Raw genomic sequence first — 10,830 nt, 5'->3', positions numbered from 1 at the left:
CCAAGATCTGGCAGAATGCTTCTTTGAAAATGTTAAAAGTAAGGCACGGGGCTACAATGACATATAGTTATTATTTAACATATTTAACAACTATACCATCACAAACTCCATGAAAGACAGGACGAGACAGGTCCATACAATGGGAAAAGCACATGATAAGGGATACAAAATACAAGACTCTACACCAATCAAAAACTTTAAAGCTTTCCTGGGATCGAAGGAAACCAAAGCCAACCTCATCCTCTACCTTGGTCATAAAGCTGTTGAACTATGTAAACTGCCAGTCACAGTTCACACACACAAAGGTGGCAGTAGCAGTAAGTCATTTTGGCAAAACCCTATATCTACATGTCACACAGATGTCTTGGTGCTTGCCCTTCACAGGGTACCAGACATCAACAAAGTCAGTCTCATTATCATGGGCACTGGAGAACGTCGACAAAAGATACAGCCTAGAAATCTTGACGTACTGTACCCTAGCGGCAGCAAATGTAATGCAGTCAGGGTAGTCTAGCAACTCTCTGTTGGCTTGTGAGGTGGAAAAACCAAACTTCGCTCAGGGCAATCACATCGTGTATAGAGTCGGTGGACCTATCGGGTATCCTATTGAATCCTATCCAGCAGGAAATTGAAAGTCAACCATTTGTCCCGCCATTTACCGTTTATCCCGTGGGAAAGGAAAGGTTTCTGTTTCAAGTCAATCAAGTCATGATGGTGTCATTAACACACTTTGTAGGCTTGTAGTAGGTCCTCATCCATCTCCATACGTGTTAGCTGGATGTGATAAATGTGTGTGTCAGCTCCTCAAAACATGGTTTTCAAACAGCTAAAGCCCTTCGGTGGAACATGTTTAAAACTCTAAAACCCAACCAGGGAGTGGAAAAACTCGGGGAACTAGGGAAATCCCATCCCTATGATTGCCCTACCATCGCCTATTGCTGTCCCCATGCTCGGATTTCTCCCCGCGCAGCCTAGCGACCCACTATTTGCCCGATGACAACTCCTAATTCCTATGGACAATTCATCCCCTACACTGGACTATTTGAACTTAACACTAAATAGGATTCATGCATTATCATACTGGTTATGTAACCATCCAACCACTTTGTAACATATACCTCAGGTGGCTCTAAATACCATGTTCTATTCTCTGTATATAGATCTTACTGTCCTGTAACTGACCCCAGGCAGATGGGTCAGGCCCTTGAGTCGTGGATCTGCTTGAGGTTTCATCCTATATGTTTCTCCCATTCTTGGGAGTTTTCTGAGAGCACACAGGCAAGCAAATGTTTGGGCACAAGATACAGTGCCTGCTCCAAAGATTCATCACTGGGATGGAGACAAATTGTTGATGGGCAATGGGCTCCTGTTCTGTCAAAACTTCCACCAGCACCAGAGGCTGTTGTGGAACTTGTGAAGTGTTGTTTTGCCAGCCAATGCAGTATAAGGTGTTCATGCAAGAGTAACAACTTACCATTCACGCAACTTTGCAGGTGTGAAGGCTCTGAGGAGATGTACACCAATATTAAAAAGACCGTGACAGTGGTGAGGATAAATACTTGAGTGACAATGACAATTTTGTTAAACTCTTCAATAATGAAACAAGATGCAGATTTTTCTCTCTTTTTTTCATTTTTTCTCCAATTTTTTTGGCAAATGATGCAATACATCTTTTGAAAATAGTCTGTATCTCACTTGTCTACCTTATTAGGTGTATATTTATCAAAAAGTTGACCACTTTAAGCCTTTATATTATTTTTCTGCATATACTGTATTGTCCGCCATCTTGAATTTTGGCACTGAAAATGAAGAAAAAAATTGGAAACAGGTTGTTTTGTATTCAATGGGGTCCTAGCAAGTAAAAAAACACCAATTGCAAAAATCTATATGAATCGTTCCTAAAATAACACAATTCCCCATACTAAGTGGTGTGTTTGTTGCCTGGCCAGACATACATTTTGGCCATGTGAATACATTCATTGCAACACCATTTTGCCACATATCAACAATCCCTTCACTATTCAACACCAACAACATCTTGACATCATGTCCTTTCATTTTGACATAGTGGGCTACCTAGGAGAAGTGCGTCAAAGTTGATCATGTGCCACCAGAGTAATACGCTGGACACCTCGAAGGCCGTTATCCCGCTTATCACCTGGTTGCCACTCTAGGCACTAGTCATGCCTTTATAGCATGCAAAGGAAACACTCTAGGCTATATAGCAATGATCTGTTATACAAAATTATCAGACATCCAAACGTTGGGAAGGCCCATTCAAGTGAATGGAGCATTCTACAGCATTCATTTGTGCAATAAAAATAAAATATTACCCAGTATCTTTAAAGGCACTCCTTCAAAGTACAACATGCACTATTCCAACAAATGCTAAACCCAACAGCAAGTCATTTCATATAATGTGAAGAGGATCAAGGTTGTATTTATTTATGACTACAAACCCCCAAATCTGCGTTTAAATGTTTGTTATGTCTATACAAATCAGTGTACTCTAGACCTACTGAAAATTCCAGGTAATTTTTGAAAGTTAAAAAAATAACAATCAAATGAACAATGATTTTGAACAATATGGGTTATTATTTGAAGGCAATGTGTTTTGAAAACAACACTACGGAAAGTAATAAAAATGTTTTTGCAAAAATGTCTTTGCAAAACAAAACTTGCAGTGCTCAGATAGACAAGGGTTTTAAATAGGGGGAGTTTAAGTAACAAAAGAATATAACAAAGAAAGACTTTGGTGAAGACATTATTTAGAGCCATAAAGAATGTATGTCAGGCACTGTCATCATCATCACTTCATCATCATCATCATTGCCAGAATCAGGGCCCATTAGAAATCACAAACACGACCCCAGCCGTGGCACGACTGGCTGGTGGACCTGCACCATACGCCGGCGAACAGGGTTTGATTCCCGCCCTGTGGTCCTTTCCGGATCCCATCCCCGACTCTCTCCCCCGCTCGCTTCCTGTCATTCTCCACTGTCCTTTCATTAAAAAGGCATAACATTTTTATTTTTTATATATATATATATATATATATATATATATAAATCACAAACACAGATATGACACTGAAAAATGCATTGCACTTCTTATAAAACTCTTGTACTCTCTTGTACCAGGTTACCGGTACCAAGACATTCAGGTAGATACATTTACATCAAATGTATATATTGCATTTCAATATGTTGAATTTATACATTCAGAAAGTCTTACTTAATACATAGGCATAGCCATATTTGGGCTTATAAGCAACAGAGGTTAGTCAAGTCAAGTCAAGTCAGATTTATTTTTAAAGCGCATTTAACATGCACATAGTACAATCCAAAGTTCGCAGGTTAGTTCCTCATTCTAGAATATTCACAAGAGGTGTTTTGCTGTAGGTGTGTTTGCTGTTGCAATTGATCATTCTCTTTTGTTAAGTTGGTGTTTCTTTCCTGGAAGAGGTCTATTTTTGGGGTCAAGTTGTTGTTAGTTAATTGCAGATGGTGTTTCTCATTGGTTAAGTTGATGTTTCTTTCCTGGAGGAGGCCTCGTTCTTGAGTCAAGTTACTGTTAGTTAACTGCAGTAGGACTGTGTAGCTGGTCTGTTTCTGCAGAGTGTTTGGAAGCCATTGATGACAATCAGCAGCAGAACACACAGCAGCTCCACACTCCCGGCGGCATGGGGGGGCTTTGGGGGGCCAGGCCCGTCCTGGAAGTCATCTGTGCCCGCCCTGAACGAGCTTGGCTGCTCCAACCAACCCCAATCCCATAGATTGATTTTGAACACTTATTAAAGGCCTATATTATACGTTTATCAATCTAGCAAGTAGCAAATAAAACGTGTAAAATCTGTATTATTCCGTAGCTAATCAATCAGGAACATTAGGTAAGCCCATCACCTAAATGGAGAGGAGGTTACGTGGCGCAGTCTACTTCACTTCTGCACTAACCCGTCATCCGATGACAAATATAGTTTATCGGCTCGCAGGTAGGCTATATCTCATATCGTAGTTAGTAGAAGTATGCCTAGTAGTTTCTGGGTTTGTTTGATAGCGTTAACCTTTACAGTTTTTTTCTTCTGACCTAGTCGGAGAACAGGGAGCTTACCACTCCAGGACCGAAGTTATCCGTAATTTCGGGGCTAACTCCCTAACACTCTATCTGAAAGTGGTTAGCAAATGAACGAGGATTTTGGTTTTATCTGCGGATTTATTTTTGCATTATTTTGAATATGACTAGCTCCAGTCTCAACAGCACGTCTACTTTTTCCACACGCATCTCAGTTCTAACACACATATCCCCTCTCGCTTTCTCTCTCTCCATCCCTGCGCACAGGGCTCTCTTAAAGGAGCTGCACCATTTTACAACAATTGCATCTACATTTTCATATTGGAATGTTTTGTCAAGTGTAAGCTTAAACTACCGTGATCAATTTAAGTTCCAGTGCCCCCCCTGGAAAGGTGTAATGCCCGTCCGTGAATTTGTGTCTGCCACCGGGTCTGCTCAGTACAGCCACTCTATCTCAGCTCGTGGTTTTAGCTCCTATAGAATCAACACATACATTGTGAATTATGTTGAAATATATAACTAACCAATTTACCAGTTGCCAATTTGGTTGTGCATTCTTCTAAGAGCCCTGTGCAGAAATATGCACAATGTGTACATTCCAGAAATATCCACGCTAGCAGCTAAACTGGAATAGGCGAAACCAGCCGAGATTACAACCGAAAGGTTTATTTTTTTAGAGGGAAAATTCCGTACCTGGAAGGCCATCTTTCCAAGAGTTCTGACTCTTTCTTCATTAACGTAAATGTATTGCCTTTCTTCTTTAACATTTCCATATATTCTCAGAGGGCTCCATCTTAGCTGTAGCCTACTCTTTTTTAATGGTAGATCAGATCCTCTGCTGTATAGTCCTTATTTCATTGCCAGCTAATGTCACACAGGAATTCACACTATCTATGATAAATAGTGCTGGTTAAAAACAGATTATAGGGTAACAAAAGACACCACAGCCAGTCCCTTGATAGATTTAAAAACAATTCTGCCGGTGGTGTGCTACTTCCGATCCGCTGTTGGACCACCATCGCCTTGTCGGTAACCCGCCAGTGAACCGCCAGAAAATCAATGTAAAAGGCCAATAGACCACTAGATCTGCCCCAAGTGAGCCCCTAGAGGCCCAATGATATCATACAGCGTTTTATTAACATGAAACAGTTCCAATGATCTTACCCTGCATTTTCCAACCATGGACCGATTTCCAGGATTCCTTTGTCTCCTTGTCATTCAGACCAATCCAAGCTTCCGTACATATTATTTGCTGAGATTAATTTCGGCCATGGACAGGTGAACAAACTTTCATAATTCATTTTTGTGGTCATGCAGGTAAAGGTACATATTCTTTTTGGTCATTGGGAAATTCTAAATACATTTCTATCAGTGAGGTTTTAAAATCTCCCTTTTTTCATCTACTATCATTCATTCATTTTAGATATATACAGGAGAGGTGTCCTTGTGCTATGGATTTCACACAGTGGCCAATCAACAACCAATCCCATTTAACATTACACAACATCCCATATACAACACAGCATAGTTGCAGCAGTCCCAAACATGCAGTATGTTGTACCCAGGATCTGAAATGGCCCTCTTTCCAGGTACTCCATGAGCTGTCAGTACCACCTGAATGCCCCACCAAAGCAACAAAAACAAAAATAATCAAGAAAGCATTGCAACCTTCATACATAAAAAGAGTATCACAAACATATTAAAGAAATGTGTACATCCCAGTACAACTTACTTGTCACTTTTGTACTGCCTTCTTCACCCATTAACTGATCCATACTTTTATCATTGCTGTATTAACCTTTGGCCTCTTTGATCCATACTTGGAAATATCAGGACAGATGTGCTATCTTTTATGCATAAGAAGTGATTGGTAATTGAAGAATTGTGCAAGGAAGTTCCACACAGAGACATTAGAGGACATATGGAAGAAACATCTGTTAGCTATGAAAAGATTTTTATAATTTGATCAAAACAGCTAGTCCAATTAATTTTGGAGTCTTTCGACAAGAGCTAAATTAAATGTTTTGAAAAGAGATGTACAAAATGTATGAAACCAATGAAAAAGTGTTAACACATTTGCAAGTGATGACTTCTCCAGTGCTAAGTAGGTGAAGATGAAGATCAAGTGGATCCAGTTTCATTGAGTGCATCTTAGCAATCAAGAAAAACTCAACTATAGTGGCCACAGATGGTGCAACGTGGTACTACAAGAGTGTTGGGACGCTGGTTTGTATGTCCAACTTCAGTGGATATATGGACAACAAAGAGCACAGGCGTTTGTGACATGTCAAAACGGTTGATTCTTCACATTATGTTGCAATTTCTAGGTTATTTTAGGATGTTTAAAACGAAATAAAACTCCACATCTAGTCCACAGCACTAACCAATCATTCAAATAGTGGCTCAATCCAACTTCTGTCACAGAAGCAAGCTTTACAGATTTTAGCTGCCTTAAAGTACAACAGATGCTTACACGAGTCAGAACTTAAGTTTAGCGTTTGCAGCCATCTTGAATTTAGTCACGATAAGTCGAGCAACGAGTAAGAATGAACAGGTATGATAAGGGATCAGATTCCAAAATTAATTCAGTGGAAATGCATGGATTCCAGTTTCTTCCAGTAGCAGCAACTGGAATCCATGCATTTCCCCTAAATTATTTTTGGAATTAGATTCATTGGTATGGCATTCTGACTGCATGCTCAACCATGTGTATGGTATTCTATCACAAACAGTGAAGCAAACTGATACCTGATAACTTAGCCTCTGAACTAGCCTATCATACGTGTTGTTGCCTCCTGTAGGTTAACTCATATGGATGGTCAAGAGAATGTTATTGTGACACATTATGAAAGGCTACAAGGACCCTGTGTCCCTTCTCTGATAAAGACAAAGGTTCCACTTTGCCTTAGCCATCCCCATGAGCAGGGGTGTAGTCATAAAATAAGAGGTGGGTAAACTCTGTGATCCCAGTAAGGACTACGCCATGCGATATTGGATTTTTAAAAAAGCCATTCAGAACATGATGACGGTGGAGGTTATTGTCCAATGTTTATATCAATACCAGTGTGGTATTACATGGTTCCTGTTGAAGAATGTAGATATTGTGAATGTGGATATAGTCTGAGCGAATTAGCCTAGAAAAGCGTCAAAGGTGGAAGTAAATATTTGGTATCATTTGAATCGTAATTTTCTGTAGATTAAGCATTTGTGGTGCCTACAGCGCAGATTTGTACTGAAAAAAATATATAGGGCTTTGAATGGAGCATGGCACAATGATTTTTGGGCCAAAAACGTATGTTAGTACATCTTGATATTAGCTGATATCTCTTAAGCCAATTGAAAGATATTCATCAAACTTGGTCTACTTACCCACTACAAGTTGTCAAAGAGCTGGCAAGACAATTTAGGTCTTGAGGTCAAAGGTGAAGGTTACAAGGGGTCACACAAATAACTCACATGCAGTATTTGGTTCATATCTCCAAAGCAGACTGATGGATCTTCATTAACTCTAGTACATTTATTGTCTATACAAGTTAGATGAACTTAGGGACTCAGGGCCATGGGGTCAAAGGTTAAGGTCAGTTTCATCCCCTGACATACAAGGTTATAGACGGTGGAGACATGCTAATCAACATGCCATGTTCAATTCAATTACTGTAAATATAGTGAACTTTTTTTTATGTTGCACAACATAGACTTGGTTGTTTTTGACATGGGGAGTCCCTATCTACAGCACAATGAGTTTAATACCCCTCCTTTGTATATAAGAATCAAGAATCTGATTGCAATTACTGTATGCAAATGTGCTTAGCAGTTACATAACAGTGACATACTTCCACTAGCATAGTCATGACCTGACCAATATCTCTTTCAATATTGCCCATGCAGTCCTTTCCACAGTACAAGCAGTGCTACTTCCAGCTGTAAATTATAGCTTTCTCTGCTGTTGTGACTTTCCATAAGTTAGTATGACTGTTAACTGTGGCCCTTGCTATTTTTCCCTTCATGGACAAGGTGTTGTCCACTTTCTCCTGGCAATTTCTGTGACCCTGAAGACTAGCATTGTCTTCCAGTTTTGATGTTAGTAATGTGGCATGTCCATTGTTATCTGTTCAGTTGAAGTTAGGGGTGGGCAAAAAATAATATCTAAATATTTTGGAAGATTTTGACGGTAGATATCAATAATATAATTAAATACGAATTTGTTACAAGCCACCTTATAATTTCTTACAAAGCACATTAAGGGACACAAAGTATTAGGATAGCAGTTCATTTTCTAAATTTTGTTTCTGAAAGATGAGACTGTTGTAAGAAGCAATATTTTCCCCTGGGATGAATATCAGTATTTAGTTGTGCTCAGTACTGTCTTGATTCATTCTTTTCCATTTCACTGCAATGGATGATGAGACTAACCTGACTCTCGCCAGATGAATTTCGTTCCGCCTAGCTCCACTAATCCATCTGGGATTGATCCATTGGAGTGGTGTTTCAGAAGGCTGGGCCAAAAATCCTTGCATATGATTGGATAAGCCACTTGTCCGTCCTCTATTAACATGCTACTTCAACCACTCACATTGAAGCCAACCCGTGACGCTGAGAACAGTCTCACAGTCGCTTCTACGCTACGTCACATCTATGAAACTCCCACCCTGCGTCCTGATTGGCTCTACCATAAAATCTGGTGCCGAAATCACTCTCAACGGAAGCGATCCCAGATGGATGTGAGTGGAGTAAACATTGGTCTAGTGTTATCTAAATGCGTGCAGTGAGACTTTCAAATGCATGCTTGGTGCCGCCCCTCGAGTTGGGACATTACATTGTTCGTGGCCAGACCCTTAATCTTTCTAGATTACCAGGGTCTGGATTTTCCAGGCTAGAAAATGTCCACTTCCAAATCCAATTGTCCAATTAACAATTACCACTTGACTTAGCACTCTGGAACAAGGCGTCCGAAAGAGACAATGTAGATAGAAGATTTTCCGAAGACTGTTGATCTTTATTCACTGTATTGCAATGATAGTACAGCCCAACCAAAGTCCAGACCAACCATCAAAGCAAGATCAAGATCTCCCCTACGGATGGCTATACTGTACACTATATTTTATACTCCTCAGCCCTTGAGAAGTGCCACCCTCTCACGCCATCTCCATCAACACCCTTCACCAATCAGTACCAAGCAGAGTCGCTTACATTGGTGGAAACCATCTTCCCATCATGCATAAAACTATATGCAAACCTATGTAATGCATAGGTAACATATGTAAATAGTGTAACCCTAAGTTTTTCTGGTTCCTTCCAGTTTGGTGAAATAAGGCCTTATCTTATTCTCTTCCTAGCTAGACAGGCCCTAACTCGTAAGGCACAGTGGCCTCCTCATCCCTGTCCTGTCCAGTCCTCACCAGCTTGATAACACCCCCTCTCCCTTAACCATGTAAGGAGGAGATCCTCTCATCCTGGTACCCCCAGTACTTTATGAAACCCATGATTACATCCCTTCACATCCTGAAAACCCACCATAATACCTAGTAGAATCCTAGGTAATATCAGTCCGCTGCTGCCGTTGTTTATATGCCTACTACCAACTTCAGGGAACAAAGTATAACTATTGCAATGCGATGCAAGGGTAGTTTTTCAGTATTCTATCAACATAGACATTTACATCAATTGTCTGGCGTTATAATTTAAGTTGAAGGAAATAGCTGTAGATGACAATGTTTATCAGATGTTTGACAGAAATGGTTTGGATTTAATCTAAAACTCTGAACTGAAACAGTTATTTTAAAACAGGTATTCACACAGATGTTTGCATTTTTAAAACAGCAAATTATTTAGATTTCCCCTGGTTTCAGAGAGGCTACTACTACAATACTAAAACTAGATGTACCGCAGAGCGGTACAAAATATGACCGCCGCCCAGTCCAGCACATTTTTTCCACAAAAATAAATCACGCTGAAAGGCCTATATGATTCTAACGGTCTCACTAAATTGCATTATCCACACTCAATTCTCACTGGTATCTGCTAGACAACAAGTACCAACACATGATTAGTTCATAGATTTCACATGTAAAATTCATTTTATACAACCCCAGCTCCATCTTGCCTGTTCATAATTCTGAGAAATTCTTGAATTGTGTGCATGTGTGCGTGTACATGTTTATGTTTTTGCCTGCGTATGCGTATGTGTGTTTGTGCATGTGCATGCATGCGTACATATGTCTACTGTGTGAGTATGTGTCATACGTATGATAACTGTGAATGTATGTGTGTGCGTGTGTATCTGTTTATGCACATGTGTGCACATGGAATGAGTTAACATGACCCCTGGAGGCAAACATACGGAAAAAATTGGTCATCCTAGGCCCTACGGTTCTCAAGATATTCACAGAAAACTGTGTCTGCCCTACCCTCCTTTCGGTGGGTCCAGTACAGCGGGGGGGGGGGGGGGGAATTTCGTGCAGTTTTGACTATGTTAGGTCACAGATACTGTACCTGCGATTACAACACCTCATTTAACTAGGTGGCGCTATACATGAAATGAGTGGTTATGGAATGGAAGTGGTTATGGAATGGGTTGACATGGCCCCTTGAGATCAACATACAAAAAAAAATGGTCCTCCTAAACCTTAAGGTTCTCGAGATATTCACAGAAAACTGTGTCTGCCCTACCCTCCTTTCGGGGGGTGCAGTTCAGCGGGGGGGGCTACAGATCAAAACGAAAAACGATGGTTCCATGCTATCCATATGGGGTTACATGCC

The sequence above is a fragment of the Alosa sapidissima genome, chromosome 19, assembly GCF_018492685.1.
Source record: "Alosa sapidissima isolate fAloSap1 chromosome 19, fAloSap1.pri, whole genome shotgun sequence".
In the NCBI taxonomy this organism is placed as follows: Eukaryota; Metazoa; Chordata; class Actinopteri; order Clupeiformes; family Clupeidae; genus Alosa; species Alosa sapidissima.
Note: the sequence above shows the minus strand (reverse complement) of the source record.